Here is a 22,474-nt window from a genome sequence, read left to right on the forward strand (position 1 = left end):
ACTCGCTCTCGCTGTGTCATCACTTCCACCCAGCATGGATAACAAATGGCTCAGGACAGGAAGGCAAAGGCAAAATCTAACATATTAAGAATTGCTCCCAAAGTTTTGTAAATGTTATATACGGTAGTGGAGGTAAAAGAAGCCCCCAATATTATTTTGTATGTTCTACTCTGTCCTCCTATTAACTGACTTCATTCCTCATCTTTGAACCTTTTATGAGAAATGTACTTAGATCGTTTTTCGAATATGCCATTCAGACATTCTAGATAATGAATAATATGACTGCTTTTAAATATGTTCAAGCGTGACCTCATCAGCTTTTTATTCCCCACTACATCCCCTCTCTGCCAGTAAAGCTCCGCCATCGCAGTCATGGGGTCTTCCTCTTTAATTTAACTTTGTCTCCGCACGGAGCCGTAGCCATAGTGACTCATCCCAATGTCATGGCAACAAAGTATTATCACCGCAGCAATAACAGAACACAACAGAAACCTGTAGCCCACACAGCGTCGCCAACTGAGCAGTCAAAATGGATTGAACCATTAACGACACCATTTGGATTGAACGGAAGGTTCCAATCAAGCATGACTTCTGATTACTTTTAGTCAACCAACGTGACAAATTCACTCTTGCTGTTCATGATTTGTTTTCTATGGCACATACGGGCTAATAACAGATGCCCTAGAAATAATCTGCAGTTGGCTCCAAGAATGTAAATGTCGAGTAAGTTAATGAAGAATGACCTCACCCTTGAGTCCCTCAAGTGCATGCAGTCATTATCACCAACCCCCATGTCAGCGCATTATAGCTGGGATGCTCTTTAATACCTCCAGCTCCATTCTTCACTCCTTCCTCTTTTGTTAATGGACGCTGGCGAGAGATTCTCCCACCCGGCCTCCCACACACGGGCCCTTCTCATCTTATTGCCTCCCTCTCCAAGCTCGCCTCTCTCTCTCTAACCACAATATGGCTGTATCACTTACACTAATAGCCTGCGCTTAGAGTACCTCAAGGTGAAAGCGCTGCCATGATGCTTCCTGTGGACAGAGGGAAGACACGGAGGGATAGGGTTTGCTATTAAAACGCAGTTTAAAAGGTAGTTTGTTGGAGTTGATTGAATACTTATGTTGTGTGTCTACTACATGATCAATCAACTGTCAAACAGAACGGCCTCGTTGGCGCTTGATGCTTTCTATTCCTCGCCTGCTTTGTGGTAGTTCCTTTTTTAAAGGGCCATACCAGAGTTGTATCTACTTTGATACAAATAGGACAACATTAATGCTGCAGAGTAATACAGAGTTACATAATTTCCTCATTGGCAACAGCACATGTAGGTAGGTAGATGAAAAATAGTTTTAATCAGCCGTTTAAAGTCAAGGTTGTTAGGCAGTAAAGTGCAGAAATGAATGGTAGTCAATAGAATGGTGGAACAAAGATGTGTGTTTTACTGTAGCTCCGCTGAAAAGTATGATTTGTAGCTATTTCTATGTTCCTTTTTGAAGCAGTTGAAAGTTGTTTTCAATTTGAAAAAATATGTCAAAACATAACACATCGTTCTTCAGTTCTCATGGGGTGTTCTGAGTTTTCCCTTGTTCACAGCAGCCAAAAACCATCTCTGTTTCTGAGCCTCCTACCATGACTCATTCTTTTTTGGGTGGTTTGGGTGGTTTGGGTGGTTTGGGAGGAGGAGGAGGAGGAGGAGGAGGAGGAGGAGGAGGAGGAGGAGGAGGAGGAGGAGGAGGAGGAGGAGGAGGAGGAGGAGGAGGAGGAGGAGGAGGAGGAGGAGGAGGAGGAGGAGAGGGGAAAGTTCTCGGCTTGCTTGTTTTGGATGCTTTACTGACAGTGCGGTTTCCCATGCCTTACGGGAATCACAGAGTTGCCCCATAAGACTCGACAGCTGTTGACTTCAAGTCACGGCGCCTTTGTTTCTTGTTTATTGGTGTTTACACTTGGGCACGATCAAGCGGCGTGTTTGCCTGACCTGCAAGCCAAAGATGTGGGTTTTTGCAGACGTCTTTTCACATGTGTTCACGGCCCCCTATTGTATTCTTGATGCATTTACTTTACTTTAATGCATACAGTCTATTTGAATATGTGGCCTTGTGTGCATGCGATTTGTGGCATCCTCCTCCTGCAGTTAAAGTCATGTGCAGCTGCCCTCCCCCCTCCTCTTCCCTGTCCGTCTCTGATGACTTCCAGAAACTTCCGCTCCTCAGTGACACGTGTGTCGTCTTTCCTCCAAGCCTGAGCACCACTATCTGCTGATTCTCCCACCTTTTATCCGGAGAAACAATCCAACATCTGGAGTGAAACATCATTGGATTAACCAATAGCCTCGGGATTAGTCCTGCGTCATGTGTGCTGGTGTTTCAAAGAGATGGAATTGGGAATCATTGACATTCTATTGATTGTGGATGGGATTATTTGTAATTAAAGACCTGTTGGGAGATCAAAAATGTTTTGAGCCAAATAATTGTTTGTTTGTTTGCTCAAAGACCTCTCATTGTTGTTGAGATTTCACAAGTCTGAATTGCATTGAACAACTGCTAAAGTAGTTAAAGGCATTTCCAGGAATATGCTTGGCTAAAAACGAGAGTATACCTGGTGTGTTTCCGGCCACATTTTGGCCTTAGTCGCTGCTTAAAAACGGTCTGTTTGGTTTTTCTTGAACTAGGGAATCCACAGATTAATTCCACACCCGATACATTAGGATCCACTAAAGTTTCGCATGATTTGATATGAATAAATTATCTATTTTGTCCCCATCTTGACACAATAGGAGTCAGGAGGATAATTGAGGGGGATTAAAACAGTTTTTGTTCTGGCAGAAAGGCATGTTTTGCTTATTCTTCCTCACATACACCTAGAAAAGTGCCAATGCTTTTTTTTGCTTTTTAAAACTTCCATCTTGTCACAGAGCTCACTTCCTCATCCAGTATCTACTTTTCATCCTCTTCTGTAGGACTTTGTTCATGAAGCTAGCTTTCTTCCTGCTGGAGCTTCATGTCCCTGAACCCCAGTGTCTCACCACTGCTGCCCAGATCTCAGTGCTCCCTGTGTAGGTGCTAATTTAGAGCAGATGGACGCCAAGGCTCTGAACTCCCATCAACAGGAAATGGCTTAGAAGCATGGACATCCCTCTTGCAGATTACAGCCGTTTACCTTTCCTTGTTAACCTCCCCTACTGAACAATTATGCGGGAAACACTCAACTCAAACGCCAAGAGAAAGCTACAATGGGATTCAATGATTCCAATTGTATCACTTTGAATCCATTATTTTATTCTCATTTTAATTTGGCTCGCTGTTTCTGTGCACTCTGTAGGCGTGAGCGCATCGTCTCTGAACTTTGGAGGCACTATTCCACTTGATGACTTATTTGTTGGCTTTGCTGCATTTCGACAGCCCGCAAGGTAAAGACAAGGATAATACAATCCAAACCCGAGAGCAAGACAGCTTCCAAAGGAGAAAATAAGCACCCGGGGCTAGAGTTCTTCTGCAGAGCTTTACAAAACTGTAGGGGGGGGGGGGGAGATACTGCAGGAGCTGAAATGGGCTGGAGCATGCCAATTTGAGTTCAGTTGAGCAATTAAAGTAGACTTAGAAGTGGAATTTAAGGTCAAACATTTGGTTAGAAATCGTCAATACGGACGCTATTTTATTTGCCTGAGAATCAGCACGTTTTCTTAATTAATCCTACATGTTCTCACATTTTATCCACTAAATGACGAATCTATTAATAAGGAAATCAAAATGTTTGCTGGCTGCAGCCCTACGCAGAGCCCGCCTCTGCTGTTGTTCTGCTTTTTCTACCCAGAGAAGTTTTCCTAGTGGAATAGAGAGTTCTGTGTTCCCTGTGAGCATGGTGTGATTTTTCCATGGCGTTCTCGTACAGTAGTCTGAGTTCAGCCCCGGGTGTGTAGACGGCTTCAAAGCCCGCGGCTACACCCTGTGGTTAGTATAAAACGGGGCACACGCGAGCTGAAGCGTGGACACAAAAACACACAACCCGCCAGGCAGTTGGTCTACACGTCACGATACACACGCTTCGCCACTTCTTCCCCCTCACTCGTGGCATCAGTCTCCTCTACTTCCTGTCTATTTTTTATCCTCAAATCTCTGTTTTGAACAGGCCCCTTTGAGGCATATTTCAAACTTAAGGAATTTCCTGTGTTCTGCTTATATCAGAGACAGAGTAGCAACACACACTCCCTCGCTGATAGTCTAACGATGGCCTGTGTGTGTGCACATTGTATACATGTGAGTAATGACACAATCTGCACCGTAGAGAGGGTCATCTTGCTGGGTGGTAGAGAAGGAAGGATGACTCTCCATCCATCACGCTCACTATTCAATCCAGTGGTGGTCCGGAGAAGGGTTTTAGAGATTCCCATGTGCTATTGCCGTCAGTTACTTTATGAATTGAAAGCTTGTCATTGAGATGGTGCAACGCTCACTCTTGGAAAATGAACAGCCTAGTATTTGCTCTTGCAAACAAGCAAGGCTGCACTTTCACAAACACTTTCACAAAGTGCTTCACAATCCTCACACTCTGAATTATGACGGGTGAATGGGTTGTCGGGGGATTCTGTCAGTATCGTAGAGTAAACTGACGCTTCTTCCCAACACATAAAGGGAGTTGAGTTTATCTAGTGTGACTATGAACACGAGGAACACTAGTCCTCCGAAACAGCTTTGTGGGTATGATGAGACAAAGGCAAGTCTGGAATTCAAAGGTCAGAAGTAGCAGATGATGTTTTGTCCTTCAGACTGCATTAAAGGGAGGCAATCCTCATGACACGCATTTTTAAATAATTATCATCCGATAAAACAGACCAGTCTCTGCCAGTCTTCTTTTCTTTTTTTTTTTTAATCCGATGACATTATCAGTGATTTTAAGCTGATTAATTACCTAAATAACATCAACCCTGTGGGCGGCGCCATTTTGACGAGTCACATGTCTTATTTTACCGGAAGTGACGTGAACTATGCGTTTGGTGTCGAGGACAAATTGACATATGTGCTTTGTTCATGTTGTTTACTCGAGTTACTCTCACAATTCTATTGAAATATGCCTCATTGTATCGCGAAACATTGCCACAATTCGGATAGGAACAATCCACGGAATGCTCGGTTCCATCTATTGCCAACGGGTAAGCGTAGGAAGTACGTTCGGAGGCAGTGGCTAGCGAAATGTGCTCGGCCCGAACCGAAAGATCCACAGGCGCATGTATGCAGTAGGGTTGCCAGAAACTGACCATGATCAAAATCGATTATTCGGCAGCCCTGGCGAATAATAATCGATTATTCGACCGACCCCCCCCCCCCCGCGGGAGAAAAAAAAAAGGAATTCCGTTGTTTTCTTTACTGTAAAAACAAACTGGTGGTGTGACCAATGACCATTTACAATTATTAATACTATTACTATTATTGGCATATATATATTTATATATATTTTGGTTGAAACTAAGCCAGAAAAAAACATAAATAATAAGAAAAATAAAATATAAATAAAATCGATTTTTAAAAATAATATTCGATTATGGAGACTGTAGCGAATAATCGAATAATCGCTGGCATCCCTAGTATGCAGCGAACATTTCAAGTTTCCGGACGACTACTCAGAGTATGATGAAACATAAAATGGGATTTATTAATCAACCATTACTTAATGGGGATGCAGTGCACTGCCAATGCCAGCCAGCGTAAGCACATTACGTGTGACTATGAACACCTAATATAGTTCTGCCACCCTGTCTCTAATGATGGATTGTAAAGGCAAGGCATGAGAGGGGTAAATACAGGGTTCTCCTTTATTCCAAACGCTTCATCTTTTTGTCTAAACTGAACTGAACAGTTACAGCCATCATCAGATAGACATGCGCTGCACATTCATTGGCTTGACCGAGGTGTAGGGCTTTTGTGTGAGTCACGCTGTTGTGTCTATATGCAGAGGGCTCTCAGGGGATGAAGATGTTCATCTAGTCGAGCTGCTCTGAACCAACTCACCTTTGACCTATGACATCACAGTCCTCCAACTGCTTTTGATCCAACAACAACAACAGTAAAAGAGTTTGACAGCTCGAAAACCTTTTTGTAATTGAGTCAATTGTGCGCTCGGGGGAAACTATGGAGGTACAAGTGAATCAAATTGATCTCGTATAAAAGGAAATCTAATAATCACAACTAACCTTTTCAGATAAAATCATATGAATAGTATATATTAATGCTGGCTGACTCAACCTGGGAGCCTTCAAACAGACACACCGATCAGCACGGATTAGGTCATTCGATTTTCCACCATCTTAAATCTTTGTTTGAACTAAAAGAAAAACAAGCAGATGTCATCGTTTCGAGCAAAGAGGAGCAGACATCAGCCTTATGCTGGAAAGAGATTGCTCTCGTGATCCTGCTGATGCTGCAGTGGTCTGATCCTCATTAACATGCGTCTGCCAGTGCGAGCGATTACTAGGCATGTCTGGGTGAAAGTACTAACATGGGACGGACTGTAATGCTTGTAGGAGTCAGGAGGAAAAGCATGTTAAGAGTGTATATGAGGTGCTATTTCTACTGTTTTTAACTCAATGAAGTTCAGTTTGCTTGGCGTAAAAAGTATTTCATCTGTTGCTTTAGTTTTGAATTTGGGCTTGAGACTTCACCAGGTTGTCTAATGGTTGATACTTTCAGTTGCATTGTGGGAAGTGTAGGATTTGTTGAGTTTTTACTCGCACTACGAATTGAAAGACAGGATATCTTGGCCTCCATTGCATCAATTAAGAAGGTTATTATTTGAATCTGTCACTTACGCATACTTTATGGAGGGCTGATTAAGTCTTTGACTATAACGTGTTAAAACAAATTTCAAAGCTGCAATTTCTCTCTGGAAAATGTGGTTTCTTCAAACAGTCCAAAGCGCAGATTAATTAAGTTAACATTATATAAAACTGGGGAAGTAATCAATATCATAATCCAAATGATCATACTAGCAATGTTCTAAATTGTAAAAAGCTATAACATATTGGCTGTGATGCCACGATCATGCCTATTTGTCCCAAAGTACTTAACAATAATGTCACTCTGTACGATATAATTTACTAACGACAATTTGTTCCAACTGTCCAAGTCAAGTTTCTTGATTATCATGAAAATTAAGCATAACTTCTCAATCAATTTGAAAAAAAGGATTTATTTAGTTTAAGTTCAAGATACAGAACCATACCCTTATTACAACCTTCAAACAGAGATGGAACACTGCAAGTTGTCCACAAAACAAACACATTTTATTGAGGGCCCACTTAATTCCCTAGGGACCCACTCAGTGTTTGCATTAATCAATATCTTCATTCACATTAACTGCTCTCTGCCCTCACATCAAACGGCAACACTTCAAGTTTTATGGCGGCACACTAAAACAGAGCTGAAACTACATATTTAATGACCCTCGTGTTTGATGACGCAGAAACACCAAAGCCACAGCCGTTGTTTTCTCAAGCACCTGCAATAAAAGTGCGCGCTCAGTGAAACCCAGTCTGGGCTTAAAGAAGCTCGAGTCATGCTTTCAGAGGCGTCCGAAACAGCTTTTTGGGTATGATGATACAAAGGCTAGTCTGGAATTCAAAGGTCAGAAGTAGCAGATGATGTTTGCCCTTCAGACTGCATTAAAGACTCATGCAACTGGCTTTGCAGTAGGCCTACAGTAGTTGTGGTCGATCTTGTCAATACAAACTTGGTTTTATCTCTCAAACAAAACATCAAGCAGGAATGCTCCAGACTTTTCTGACCAGCCATGGAATCTCAGATCAAAATCTGGATGAAGGGGTCCAGGCAGATTACCCACAAGCCTACGATGATCCATTCAGATAATCCTGATCATTTTGAGTTGGCTTTGCCCCAATATATGATCAACCAGCACTTCCATACATGCGATTGACCTACTTTTTAAAATTGGAACTAGACATAAGGTTTCATTGTCACCCATGAGAATATATCCTGCCATATGCATTTGATCAAAGAGTGCTAAATTGTCATCCTTGCAAGTTATTATCAACCAGAGGACTGTGCTAAGGACACAGGGTCAACAACATGTGTAATCTGTTGACATCACGGTCAGATGTGTTTGTTGACAGTCGGCATTGGAAGATTGGCGTTAGCAGAGGCTGAGCGGATTAGATGTTAGCCGCCATGCTAGCAGAGCCCTCCCTCTGTAATCAGTGTTGGCGGCTGCCGATGACTGGACTGTCTGCGCCTCTCCACGCTTTGATTTCCCAACTGTGCCATCCGACCTTCCATTTATTCTCCATCTTTCTTATCTCTCATCCTACGTCTCTTTTTCCTTTTACTCAAATTCCCAACAACATCATCGGTATACCCTGAAGCTGCTCCACAAATGTACTACTTTGCGTTATTACATTTCACAGCAAGATAATTTCTACACTGCCATTTTAAATATCTCATTTGTTGTTTTTTTTAAAATGTATTCAGTCCCCGACGCTGACAGGTTGATTACAGTCTTACACTGATGGCTCTCTTTACCCTCTATGGAACAAGACATGCTAATAATGGGACTCAGAGAGGATGCGATGTGGGCTTGGAAGCAGTCATTGTGAAAGTCTTGGAGTCGAATGAAGATGTATCCTTTATGATGCAGCCTCTGTGGTCTATGTGAGGTTTGGCGATCAGGTTAGGGAGTGTCTCTTGACATTGGTCTGGTCAGGCTGGTTTGTTTCAGTGGATTAATGTGCTTCCTTCATAAAGGATTGGAACAATATGTCGATGCACCAATGAAGTCATCTTTGGCCAATACAGTTGTTTAAAATCTTAACCTACTCTGAAACTCACAATTTCTGTTTTTAATCACAACTTAGACATCTCGTGCTGCAGCTGATGGAAAGCTAACGAAATGGGCCTTCGTGAGCCCCCTGGACTACACATATATTTCATTTCATGTGGTTTGAGGTTGGAGGAATGGGCGAGGAATTAGGCTTTGAGCAGTCAGCGCTCAGTGCTACTGACTTGTATGCTTTAGCTCTGCTTGTCTGGCCTCTGCAGTCTCTCTCAGGACCCTCTTTCCCCCCTCGTCCCCCCTCTCCGCCTTTGTTTCAGTGCTGCTGCTGCTGCAGTGGGCCATGCCTGCAAATGAGCACCAGGACAGAGCAATTATTCATTATGGGGGCAAGCCCTGCACCCCTCCTTCTATACACTTGCAGATACACTGCGCTCGCTGTCATGCTTCGAGGTTCCATACATTCATAATGTGGACGTTCTTTAAGTAATGTTACACGTGGAATACACGCCGGGAGGAAAATGAAATATGCTTCGGGGAATTTCTAGGATAGAGATGTATCTTTTTAATTCCCTCAGGAGTGCATGAGCTTCGTATCTCTTTCAAACATGAATGAATGTGACTGACACAAATATACACACACTTGTCTCATGTGCCCATCCCCCCTTATACACAGCCCTGGTTTGGTTGCAGAGTGTGCACTGGTGAAGGCAGGGAGGGGGAGACCTGCGTGAGACAGCATGCCGGTTGGCTCGCTGCATGTGTGTGTGTGTGTTTTTGAGAGTGTGTGAGCTGCAGTTGCCGGCGAAAAAGCATCAGCCATCTCTGCTGCCTCTTATCTTCGCTCCTTCTTCCGTCGCTCATCTATTTGTTCTCCTCTCTGCAGAATCTGCTACCTTGCCCCCGTGCTTGAACACTCTGCAGACAAACAGCTACCCTTTCCCACCAGGTAAGATGCTCTATTTTTCCTGTGCGGTGCAGTCTTTGCTGCTTATAAAATACCAGCAGAAAATAAAAGTAAAATGTTCCTTTTTAGTGAATGTCCTCCCCCCGAGCATGGCTTTGGTCTTTACTCAATCCCCTCCCTGCGTATCCTCCTATTGTGTGCAGAGATTCTAATCATCCATGATATTTGCTTCTGACATATTCAAACAAAAGAGTGATAAGATAAGCCACGGGCTGTTTCTGTATTTTGGTGACGTACCCAGTCTAGACATCTCTGATTATTCAGCCGGCAGGACAGTTCACTTAAAGTGTGCTGCTGCTGCTGCTGCTGCTGCTGCTGCTGTGTTTTCTTAAGAAAGAGATACATTATTTCAATTAGAAGTAAAAGCAATTGTGGTATTTGTGGATGCTGTGATAGCACGTCCCAGTCAACAGATTGTTGGTGGATTCTCAGTGGGAGTGACACCGAGCTGAACACATTTCGAGCTGTGACAAGTTGGAAGTAGTGATGAGATGCCAAATCTGACTCTGTATCGTTTTGCTTCCCTCCCACTGTGTGTATTCCTGTATCTGCATCATCCTGCTTTCATCTGGATTGAAATCTAATCTCGCTCCCAGTTGGACTGTCCCCACTTGTTCTCCTCTCGTTCACCAGCTGTTTTCTCCTATCAACTCCGGACAATATCCAGATAATTAGATCCACACACTGTCCAGACTTATCCTTTTACATAATAATAGATAGTCATGTGAGTTCTCAGTTCCTAAAAATACTGGTCTGGTTTAGAGGGAGGGGTGGCACCTAGGTAGAGCATTGACAAATCAAGATGTGAGGCAGATTACTCCGTGTAGCCGCTTTGTACATGTTCAAGTCTCTTCGTGGGCCTTGAATAAGTCTCAATGATGGCATTTGGCTTTGCAAACAGGAATTAGGGTTAGGGTTAGAACTATCTGTTCCCATCAATGTATGAACTTCTTGCCAGAGGTTTCTTTCTTCTGGCTTCACCCCCATACATCGGCGAATATTCAGACGTTGTGCTAGTGTTCTGGCAGGGTCAAGTCTGTTTGATGTCCGAACTGAAAGATTCCACGTTCTCATATACAGCTCTTCTAGGTAAGGCCTACATGTTCAGTGTATCGGTGAAAAGGGCCCTTTCTTGTTGTAGGAATGTGTCATTGTTTCCAGGGGGACATTGTAGCATGGCCCACTCTGGTCTCATCCCTGTTCTATCTAACACTATGTGCCAGAAGCCAGCAGGGTGTCCTATCCACAGTGACGTGCCCCCCCTTCCCTTTCTATCATGTCTGGGTCTGCCGGCATGGCTTGCTGTTGGCAGCTCTGAGGCGAGCTGTCCTCTCCTGGGAACTAACTTTGGATGACACGCCATGGCATGGGAGGGCAGGGCGAGGGGGCAAATCTGTCCTCTCACTGTCCTCCTTTTTCAGGGTCACAAATGAAACTCTATGCCCCCTGATCATCCTTTTTTTTTGCATGCCCGCTGAGTGAGGTCATGGTGTGGCGGTGAGGACACTGTTGCCGCGCTCACAGTTCAGAACCAGTGGGAGATAGAGGCATTGTTTTGGGGTCAGAATCGCCCCTGGTTCCGACCGCAGTATGTCAACGAGGCATTTGAAATGGAACAGAGCTCAATGTAGGTGTTCCAGAGATGCCAAGTGGGAAAGAGAGTGCCATTGTCTCGAAGGCTTTCCCTCCTTCACTTTTCCAACTGCCAGACGGAAACCAATGGGGATCGGAATTGTAGTTTAATCTGGAAAATGTAGGAACCAATACTTTTGGAGATTGACCACTGCAAGGATAATGAGACTTGGATTTTAAGGAAAGTACCCCAAATACATCGCAATCTAAATATATGTTATTGTACATAATATGCATGTGCTTCCCCTTATGATAAATATTAGTATATACATATTAAATCTAGGTCCACTCTGTGTCCACGTACTTGCTTTTTTGGTGCTTACAATCAATACTCATGGCCTGCATTAGTGGAAGATGTTTGCTCAATTTACCTTGCAGTGTAGTGACTAAAGGACAAGCAAGTATGCTGATTTTCTTTTTGCATTTTGTTCTGCAGTGCTTTCAAACGATCAAGAAACGTGATCCCCGTCATAAATAATGAATACGTTGGTTATGTGACTGGCAAACTGTAGGAGAAAGGTGACGATGCGGTCACATCAACACTCCTTTGACAATGACAGGATGCCCTTAAGTGTCTGTTGACAAGTGATGGATGTGTAGCTGGAAGTCACTGACAAAGATGAAGGGAGCCATACAGACAGATGCAGCCACATGTATTGGACAGCATGTCATATCGGGGGCGGACTGCTGGAAAGCTGCTGAGGAGGAATACGTGACGATGGCGCGCTGGGAAATGGGGATTACTGAAAAGTTTACAGTGGGTGAATTGTCTGATGTACAATACCTCACCACTCACTTGCCGTGTTAGATTTAGAGCCATTTTTAGCACTTCACATTCTCCAGGGTGAAAGTGTTCCAGAGAAGTGAAAATCACAGCCCGCAGGCCTCGTTTGTTGCCGCCTTGTCCTTCATGTTGATTGATGGATGTGTGTGTGAGGCTCTAAGGTCACTAAGAACCTACATGTATAACAAAATAGACCAGTTCTTCCACCTGTGTTCAATCTCAAGTGCAGCTGTTGCCTCGGGGGCACAAAGACCTGCACCTGGTCCTGCCTGGTTTACATAACGCAGCTAAAACAGTGTTGCTTGCGTGTGTTGGAGCTTGTAGATTCTGTAAAGGGCCCGGAGTGTGTTTGGTTTCCACATATACAGTGTGGTGCTTGTCGTGTAATATGTGGATCCGGGTCAACGCCACCGTTGTCAGATTGATATAACATCCTTTTTTGTCCAATAAGATGTAGGGATCTTTCAAGGGCAAGATGAGAAAGGAATCATTTCAGCCCCTAAGGGTTTATATTATGACCTGGACATCATGTTTAAGTGTGATTGCCCACAAATGATCCATGTTTCTTTGGCCCGTAGTGTACGACAATTAGAGTTAAGGCAGTAATAGCGATATAATTATACAATTGTGTTGCTCTACAGTATGTGACCTTTTTAAAAGTAAGAGCTAATGGCTTAAATTATCAGTACATTTACAAGTCCGTTACTCCTTCACCCAGGAGGTTCTTTCTGCTTTGGGTGTCTTTCCTGATTTTCATAAAACTTATTTAAAGTGTATAGCACGGGCCAAGGTAGAATCCCAAAATATTTGTAAGTTATCATTATCATAGGATAGATACACAAATTAATTATCGTGTTTGTTTACAGTACATCAACATATTGTGTTGCATTTGTGTGGTGTTGGAATAATAGGGAGAAATAGTTCCCTATTGGGAAAATTGTGACAACAAGATCTCTGCAAGTCGTGCACACTGTAAACACAGGCCTACAAAATATCTTCCTCGTTGCATCCATGTTGTTTCTACATCACGCCATAAAGCTCCCGGAGAACCAGAACTTACGCAGTTATCTAAACTAAGCTATCTAACTAAATGGGACTATCCATGAAGCATGTGAATGCACCATTGACCTTGGCGGATGCATTTCTTAATAACTTCCTGACAATAACTTGAGACAAAGTCCTGATCACGCTCATCACCTCTCTTTTCTTCCTTCGCATTAATTAACCGCCTGTTTCCCGGTGGAGCTTGGCTCATTAGCCACACAGGCTCCTCTGTGCTGAGGACAAAGTGTGGAGGTGGAGAAAACAGCCTCCCCTCCGTCTCATCACGCCTGTAAGATTGCACCGAGGCCCGTGCGGAATAAAGGAGTCGAGAACTACTTGCTGAGTTGGGATGGAAAGGTTGGAAAGTGTTTCTTAGACGTAATTGTTGGACCAAACCGGCCAAAAACAAAGCCAGGAAAAACGACCGCTGCTTTAGCACCCTCATTATTAGCATTAATCATGTAATTCCCTGGAACTATTAATGTTTATATACTGTTCTTATTTCATTGGAATCAGTGTTTGGGTTTCCAAAAGTCTGGTTTGTTTTTCCTTAAGTATCCCTGTGAGAACATGTGTGGTCTAAAGTACTGTGGGAGTGTTGAGTAACTCCATTATACTTAGCCTTCAGGTGACATTATTTAACCTCTGGCAGCCATGTTCACTGTCCTCAGGAAACTAGCACTACGTTTCTAAATGAGTGTAATGCTGGAAAGTCCTCAGTGTTTGCATAACATTCGATTTGATTTTGATTTGACATACTTTATTAATTCCCGTTAAATTGTTTCTCTGCATTTGACCCATCCTAGTGTTAGGAGCAGTGGGCTGCCATTTTGAACAGCGCCCGGGGAGCAGTGTAGGGAACGGTGCCTTGCTCAGGGACACCTCGGTAGCACTTGGTCTTGCCGGGACTTGAACTGGTGACCTTCCAGTTGCCAAGCCAAGTCCCTATCGACTTCGCCACCACCGCCCCATCTAGTCATTTAAGGCCAACCCACTGATACAGAAAGCAACTTAGAAAACAAAGATGGTGTCCAAATAAATAATGTACATGACCTTGCTTTACTGTGTCCTTCACCGTTGATGGTTTGGTTCTTCTTTTCTTTGGTTGTGTTGGTATGTGTCAAATTCTTATGAAGTGCTCAAGGACGACCTAACGGGAATCTCTTCAAATATTGTGCAAACGTCCAGCTGGACTCGAGGATGAACTGATTAGAATTTGGTGATCACATGATGTTGACTACAAACAGACTGGTTGGCGAAGGCAAACAATGCGAGGCAATAATTCTAGTTTTTTTGGTGAAAGATTCCTAAGCTCTGAGTCTGATTTAGATAATTAGGGTTCTTCAGGATAACAGCGCTTCAGATAATTCTGGAAATATCTTCCTGTGATGTTCCCCTTCATCTCCTCTGTGTTATCAGGCAGCTCTGAGATTAGGGTTCATTTCCTGTTTGCCTCGTCTCTGACGATGAAGTCAAATCTGTGGATTAGGTCCGGCTTTGACCTCTTTCCTCTATCTTCACTCTTCCCTTCCTCCATTGCTTCTCCTCTCTTGCCTTCTGTCGGACACATTTGGCCTCCGTCCTCCTGGGAGGAACTCGCAGGTTAAGGCGAAAAATGTGCCGTCAACTGTTTTCTCTCTTCCCTGAGACTCAAGACATGTTTGTACCCGTCCATTACATATCCACCCTGCAGAGGCCTGATGGTCATCTTGGGTGACTGATAAGAATGTGAAAATGTAGAAATGTCAGCATTATAGCGTTGTTACAGATAGGACTCATTTGTATCGAGAATATGGGTCTTGATACTTGTTATTGCCAATATTGAGGATGTTATTGTGTATTAGAAAAATATTTGCTTGAAAAACGATAAATTGTCATATTGAATAATGGCCCAGCCCTAGTTAATAGTGAAGTAAAAAATGCAGTAATTTGTGATAAAAAAGAAGACATTTGTTTTAGGCGTTCCCCCATTAAATCATAACTCCTCAATTACAGTTAATGTGTGTCCTATATGACACGCTTTAATTGTTAATCTATCATTTATTGGAAACATGTGAGCACTTTTTGAGGAAAGAGGAAGAAGTGTTGTGTGATGTTATGGTTTCATAACAAGCAGGCTAACTACTGTGTAAGAAAGGGATCATTTACTTCGACAGTTTAAAGTGGCTTTGAGTACAATGCTTCTATTTGTGTCGCACTCATGATATTTCTGGGATGGGCGGGACCTACTTTATATATCCTTCTCTGCTCATCCTTTTTCTTTCTCTGGCTAAGCTTCCCCAGCTGGCCGGCCTTCCCGCTGAAGAGACATTACTTCCTGTGTGACTTCTCTTACTGTTTTTCTCCACTACTTTCACTCCCTTTATCTCCTTACTGCTGCGCTCTAGGAAAGTACATTGTGTGCCTCTTTCTCGTAATATGCAGACACAAATATATTTATGTGGTCTTTTCCTTCATGTTTCATCATTCCTTCAAGTTAAAAGACAATGTCAACAGTTTTTAGTGCTCGTTTTAGAACAAAGTGGGCATGTGTTTTCATTGCCAACCAATTATACAAAGAATGTATGGAGGCTCTGAAATAACATAAGCAAAAAAAGACATTTTGTTCCCTCCCTCTATGAACCCCAACTTCATGTCCCCTTCTGTCTAGTAATCCAACTTTCTTCCTGTATGCAAAAACAAACAAGCAGTCGGTCAATAAAACCACGGAAACAAGGAAAATCATCAAATAATGGGGGATTTTTTTGTAATTATAATTTGATTGTGATGACAATGCACGAGCAGAAAAGTATTCAGTTACATTTACAACACCCAAATTCAATTATGGACATGAGGTAACATGGAAATCATGACCGTAGCGCATTGGTTTACAGCATACAGAGATACAAATACAATGTATGGAGGCAAAATATGTCTCTTTTGAACTGGGAGTTCAAATGGGAAGTCAATGAACTACGCCACAGGTTTACCAAACTGATATGGAGGTTAAATGCATGTATCATATGTGTTACCTACGGTATTTACTGAAATGATGGCCAATAGAATAATGCTTAAAACAACAGAATTGTCCTTTAGTAGACATACTTGTCATTCCTCTTCTGCTTCCATCTCTTGTTCTCTCCAGGCCTCTCTCTCTCTCTCTCCTCTGTAATAAATCAACCTCCTTCCTGTTTAGAGAATCTCCGCTCAGCTCTACTTCATCCTCTGTCTCATTCTTTTGCTGTCCAACTGCCTGTTTGGGCGACAGGACCCCCGCCCTCCCCCCTGACGGTGCTTTCACACTGTTTTAATGTTAACAGGATGCTCTGTTTTCTAGCTCCTCCAAAAAGCAGAGTGAACGTGCAAATCTGTCTTTCTCCATGGCTGACTTAAGCCTTAACTCGTCCTCTGGCGCTGCCCCAACGGACCAATCCAAGAATTTGACAAATCTCAAAAACAGCTCACGAGGGGAGTCTGTCTAGCTGGGACACAGTTGACATGTCACTTGTAATCGCTTATAAATCATCACTTTGATTTATTTTGGGATTATTATTATCTCGGCAGTTGCCTTGGACACCATTCTGCTGATCTGTGCGTCTCTTCTTGTTCTTCTTTTATCTCAGACTGCGTTCAATGACTTGTTTACTTCAAATGTCTTACATATTACGCCATCTTCACTTAGAGTTTTTATCTAAATTAGTTCAAAGATTAAAGCAAATGAGAATGACATTTAGTCATGTGAACAATGGGAATAATGCCTTTGATTTCAATATAAAACATGCTAGTAATTATTCAAATAAATCACAAAACGCTTGACCTTTAGTCCTGTGGAAACACAGCAGTTCCCATGCATGGACACTGAATAGATAATCTTGTGTAGTGTTTTTGTTGTTGTTGTTGTTGTGTACAGCTCATCAGTAGCATCTTAAAGTAGAGACCACAGTGACGTCTGGATTAATGTTGCTAACAGACTCCAGGTGACGGAGCTAAGCTGCTGGGCATGTTAAAGTAAAGACACAGCTGGGATTAGAATAGTCTCGTGTAAAGACCCCAAATGTAATTCTATAATAGTCAGTATTCAGAAGGAAGACCTTGAAACTGTCCCACTGAATGATAAGGAGACACTAGATCAAATGCCTAACTTATACATATATCACAATTAAACTTTCACACTTGACATTTTTTGTATTTATGACTTCTGGCTCGTTTGCACACATTTCCAAAGCAGAAATCTGAACATTGAAATATACCTGGTTAAAAAATGATTGATTACAGTTTATTGCCATTTAAAAGTTTTTCAGACGGAACGTTCTGATTAATCAGGACATACTGTCAAAAGCCATTAAAAAGAGAAGAGCATTTTGCATCGTAAAATTCAATAAACGACATGGAAAAGGGTAAAAGAAAAATGGATTATTCAATGTCAACTTTTGGAGAAATCTACGGCAAATAGCCATTAAGAAAAACAGCTTAATGAAGACATGTTATTGAGCAGTTTCTGTTTTACGGTTTTGAATGCTATGCCAGGCCTTAAATTGGTTTCAGCTTAAACCCTTGTGTTCAATCTTAGGTTCTGCAGTTTCTTAACATACATTCTCTTTTCTCATGCAGGTCTGAGCAGCCGCTTCATCTCGTCTGTTTGATCCATCAGTGACGACAGCTCTTCAAGTAAGTAGAACGTCACCTCACATTTAGATAACCCGAAGAACAATCCAAAACATAGAAGTCTGGACTGCTGCCAGACGGTATACTATGCACTACTTCCACTCATATCGCTCGCATGACATTTCACACTCACTTTTCCCATGACTCATGGCCCCAGGAGTCAGATGTAAGTGGCTGCACTCAGCCAGATGATTAGCTTGGCTGTCCATGGATGTATAATATAAGGAGAATTATGCTCAACATGTGGAAGGGAGAGAGGAGATTGTTTGGATTGAGGTCAAAGTAGATATTTTCCTTAACTCCATGTTTTGCGCTGCAGAACATGGAAATGACAGAGTTGAGTGGCTAAATGTAGATTTGGCGGGGAAGTTTGTGTTTCTATATTTAGCGCGTGTTAACAATGTGTTTACTACCAGGCAGTTGTGGGTTTTGGCTCGGTGGATGCGTCCGGGGGCGTCAATGAGAGGGTGTGTTTGTTTGCGTGTGCGTGCGGTTGAGTTTTTAAGGGGTTTGCGCACGTGGAATGCTTGATTTGGGAAGGGTGTGTGTGTGTGTGTGTGTGTGTGTGTGTGTGTGTGTGTGTGTGTGTGTGTGTGTGTGTGTGTGTGTGTGTGTGTGTGTGTGTGTGTGTGTGTGTGTGTGTGTGTGTGTGTGTGTGTGTGTGTGTGTGTGTGTGTGTGTGTGTGTGTGTGTGTGTGTGTGTGTGTGTGTGTGTGTGTGTGTGTGTCAGTGTGTAGGGCGTGGGCTGTCAACAGTCATCACAGCGCACTAAGCCATGAAGGACGCGTGAACATGGCCACTGACTGCTGACAGATGGTTGTTTGCAAATGCAGCGGGGAGCTCGGTCAGTTGTTGCTTTCATATTTGTATATTATATTTACTTTGTAGTCATTTCTGGCTATATCTTTGATCAGAAGTAAACAGTGATACACAAACAATCCTCCCCCATCAGCACCAGCTTAAAGGTCTGGAATGACATCACCAGCTACCAGCTCTCAGTGTATCGACGGTTTAAATGGCTCCGATGCCATGTGTGTCCGTGCAGTGAGGAAGGACCCCCCAGGACAGCGCCTGGAGGGTCTGTTGACCTATTTCAGGATCTATAACGTGGTCAAAGTCGTCTCTCTGCAGCCAGCATCCTCTCCTGACCGTCCCCAGCCCCTCCCAGCCCCGGACTCGCATCACCATGGGAACAATGACATCATAGTGGGGATGGGTGCCAGGAAGCATCTACTCCTCCGATGAGATGGATGCTGAAAGCAAAGAAAAGGAGCGAGTTGGACAGACATCTGAGTTAGAATCAGTCCGTTTAATTTAAATTCAATCTTCAAACTGTCTTGAAGGAGGAAAATCTAATTAGCAGACAGTCGTTTCTTTAAGACAAATCTAGAATCCAATAATGCAAATCAATTCATTAACAAATGTCACAAGCAGCATTTGATGCAGATTGCCAAAAGCTCAAAAAAGCACTATTTAATTGTACCACTTATTGTCATTGAATCACTTAATGTTTGTTTTATTTGAGTAGGGGGCTGATGGGAATGATACAGACCACCAGAAGTTCAGAGTAAGAAAGTCAGTTTTGTTGACAGCTGATTGGATGTGACAGAGCCTCATCATGCTGGCATAGTGGTAAAAAATATAGGTTATATATCATCAAACGCTTGCATCAGAAAATATCAATTGTAGACATTTGAGAACAAGCCTCTGCACTACGCAAAGAAACTTGATTTGGGAAAATTGCCTTTTATAAATATGTTTAGTAAAATTCCATACATTTCAGGAATAAAGGCAAATAAATCTAGTTTATAGGTATCTAATGCTAACTTTGGGTGAACTACGCTGAAATCTACAGTCACATATAGAGAAAGTGTAGTGCCCCTTTACTGCATGTAATACGTTTCTTAATCTGCAAGAGATGGAATCAGCCCGTTTCCACCCTCTTATTACACACCGGCATGTGTTTGTGTGCGCTTTGCTCGTCATGCTGCTGTTCAACATGTACACAGTTCATTCACACTTCACTGGCAGCGCTCATTACCCGCCAATCCCCGCCATGTCTTGCTGAGTCACCATAACATCATCTGCCCGTCTGCTGGAGGAAGTCCCTGGATCCTGGGTGGATTACAGGTCACAGCAACCTTGAGTGTCCCACTGTCCACCTCAGGGCTGGTGTCTAGTGTGACAGTTACCCATCCACCACTGCAACGTATTACACAGAGACTGTGTTGGCATGGGTCGTGATACTTACACTAATCTAAATGGTGAAGTCCTTTGATGAAGCTTAGTACATTCAGACTTGTATTCGAACCTTTAATTTATTCAGGCTAAGCTGAATCAAGTCTATATCTTATTATGTCATAGTCTTAGTTGAGATAACATTGGAGCTGTAATCCATGTAAATAACTTAATAATTGAGACAATAATATTGTGTAGATAATCACTTTGAAGTTAAGAAAAAACACTTTGATTATGAAAAAGTCCCCTTAGGTGACATGAGAGAAAGAGTAACTCAGGCAAATGATTCAATAATGCATTATTACAACACATATTGATTTAGCTGACAAAAAAAGTAATTTCTCTGGATGGTAAGCCATTCCAGTGATGATGGGTATGTCGAAAATAATACCGTAAACTACAGAACACATACACTTACAGATAAAGAAAAAACACACACCCGGGCGCTCTCACAGAGGATTAAGGCCAGGTTGGCCTGAGACTAGCTGCCAGAGATTCCTCCCTCCTAAATGGATGGCGACATTCCGATGAGAGCGGCTCTCTGCGAGGGCGTGATGTGTGACCCAGATTGGGGTACGGTTGGCAGAGAGGGGGAGGGATGTAAGGTCGGATTAGAGACGGGGTGGAGTCGGTAGAGAAGAGAGATGCTAGGGCTGTAAGGTAGAACGCAGTACAGCAGGGGGGCATCAGAAAGACAAAAGAAAAAAGGATACAAAAAAGAGAAGTGAGTCGAACCTAAGGCCTGCTGCCACACCTTCTCTCTTGTCTCATGTCGGCATGTTCAATTGGACACATCAATCCCAAGATGTAATAGGATTTGACAGTCTTTCTTTGACTCCCAGCGCTGTTGATTTAACCCTTTCAAGATCAAGACACTGACTATTCACACTCTGGGCTGGATTTCTAGCTTTTCTGAAAGTATAAGCTTGATTTATTGGTGTGGGATTTTCTGAATTCCATAACACAATGCAATTTATTTCTAGTGTCAAAGGTGTCTTTTACTGCAGAAAAAATACACATTTTGCCAATTTGCGGTAACTAAGCTAAGAGGACTTCAACATTTTACATTTCTGCTAAGAAAATATGAAAAGTGTGTGTATAGGGTTTGGTCATTAGGTTTAATCGACAGGTAGAGTCGTGTTCGTAGAAATCAAACTGAATGTTAAGATTTCTTATGTTGTCGTGCAGAGGGAGCATGTAAATAGAGAAAAGAGATGGGACCTACAATTGAGCCCTGGGGGACGCCATAGTGGCAGACAAATTGCAATCTGACTCCTAGAGAGTGTATTAGTTATTTATGTTGTACCTATGGTTGTACCATATTTTCAAATAGAATGATTAAACATTTGTTCTGGGGGAAAAAACAAACAATTATGAGATTTTCCATCAGTAGAGAAAATATCTTACTTGGAAGGATGCCCCTCTTTCACATGATCCTTTCCACCATAACACAATAAGACTAGTACACAGCCAGAGGGAAGCTTTGAGAAAAGCCATTGTCGGATCACGTTAGCCGCAACAGGATGACAAGTTGTGCCTGGAAAGCAAGGTCCTGAGGGTTGGGCGAAGTAGACATCAGGAGATAAACAATTTGCCATGAATTCAGTATCTCATGTTACAAGAAGTGGTAAATAAGAATATGGCACTTAAGATATCTTCTAATTCTTGTTTCCCCGTTAAATGGCTTGTGTGTGGAGTTTTTCATTTTCTAAACGAGGGTAGAAAAGGGCAGGGTGTTGCATGCTGTACAGATTGTACCTTGAAGCAGATTAGTGATCCATGATATTTGGCTATGTACATAAAATGTATGTATCGAAGACATCATTTTTTGTTGGGTATCCACTCTTCTAAAAACGTACCTGGTAACCAAAAAGAGAATACATGTACAGCAACGACAAGTTATTTCCCTTGTTTATATCATTGACCTTGGCATTGTGATCACACAGGACAGGAAATATGTTAGCTTTGATTCACATGAATGCAATATTGTAAATCTTTACCAATCCTGCCAGTTTTTCCTTAAGCCACTTTGTATTGAAAGTCAATTTAGTACCTTTTTATCAAATGAGAAAGCAACACATTTATGTAAGCAGCCATGGTTTATGCCAATCGATTTTGAAAGGGACAATGTGTGAATGCCAAGTGTGGCGTAACATTGCCAAAACAGCAGCTGGAAGCGGGTCAATGCAAGTCAAAACCACCATCAGCACAATCTGGCTGTCAGCGCACCCGTTTTCTTCCTTAGCAACAGCTGGGACCAGACTCCTATCCGAGCCCTGGGCGGAGGTTTTCAGTCCCAGACAGTTTGGCCCAATATCTTTGAATGTCAGTAGGTCTTTCTCCTCCTCTCTTATTTTTTTCTCCCTCTCATGCTCGTCTCTTCC

The 22,474-nt window shown here is 42.6% G+C and overlaps 1 protein-coding gene across 8 annotated transcripts in view; it reads left to right on the forward strand.

Moving 5' to 3' along the window:
- LOC117457383 (microtubule-associated protein 2-like) overlaps positions 1–22,474 on the forward strand; it is a 51,197-nt gene that overhangs the window by 10,445 nt on the left and 18,278 nt on the right. For all 8 annotated transcript variants that reach the window (XM_034097455.2, XM_034097447.2, XM_034097489.2 and 5 more), the window contains exons 2-3: positions 9,668–9,730; positions 17,799–17,855. The gene's annotated coding sequence lies outside the window, so the exon portion shown is untranslated. The remainder of the gene's footprint in view (positions 1–9,667; positions 9,731–17,798; positions 17,856–22,474) is intronic.

This window comes from Pseudochaenichthys georgianus, chromosome 2 (genome assembly GCF_902827115.2).
Source record: "Pseudochaenichthys georgianus chromosome 2, fPseGeo1.2, whole genome shotgun sequence".
Classification (NCBI taxonomy): Eukaryota; Metazoa; Chordata; class Actinopteri; order Perciformes; family Channichthyidae; genus Pseudochaenichthys; species Pseudochaenichthys georgianus.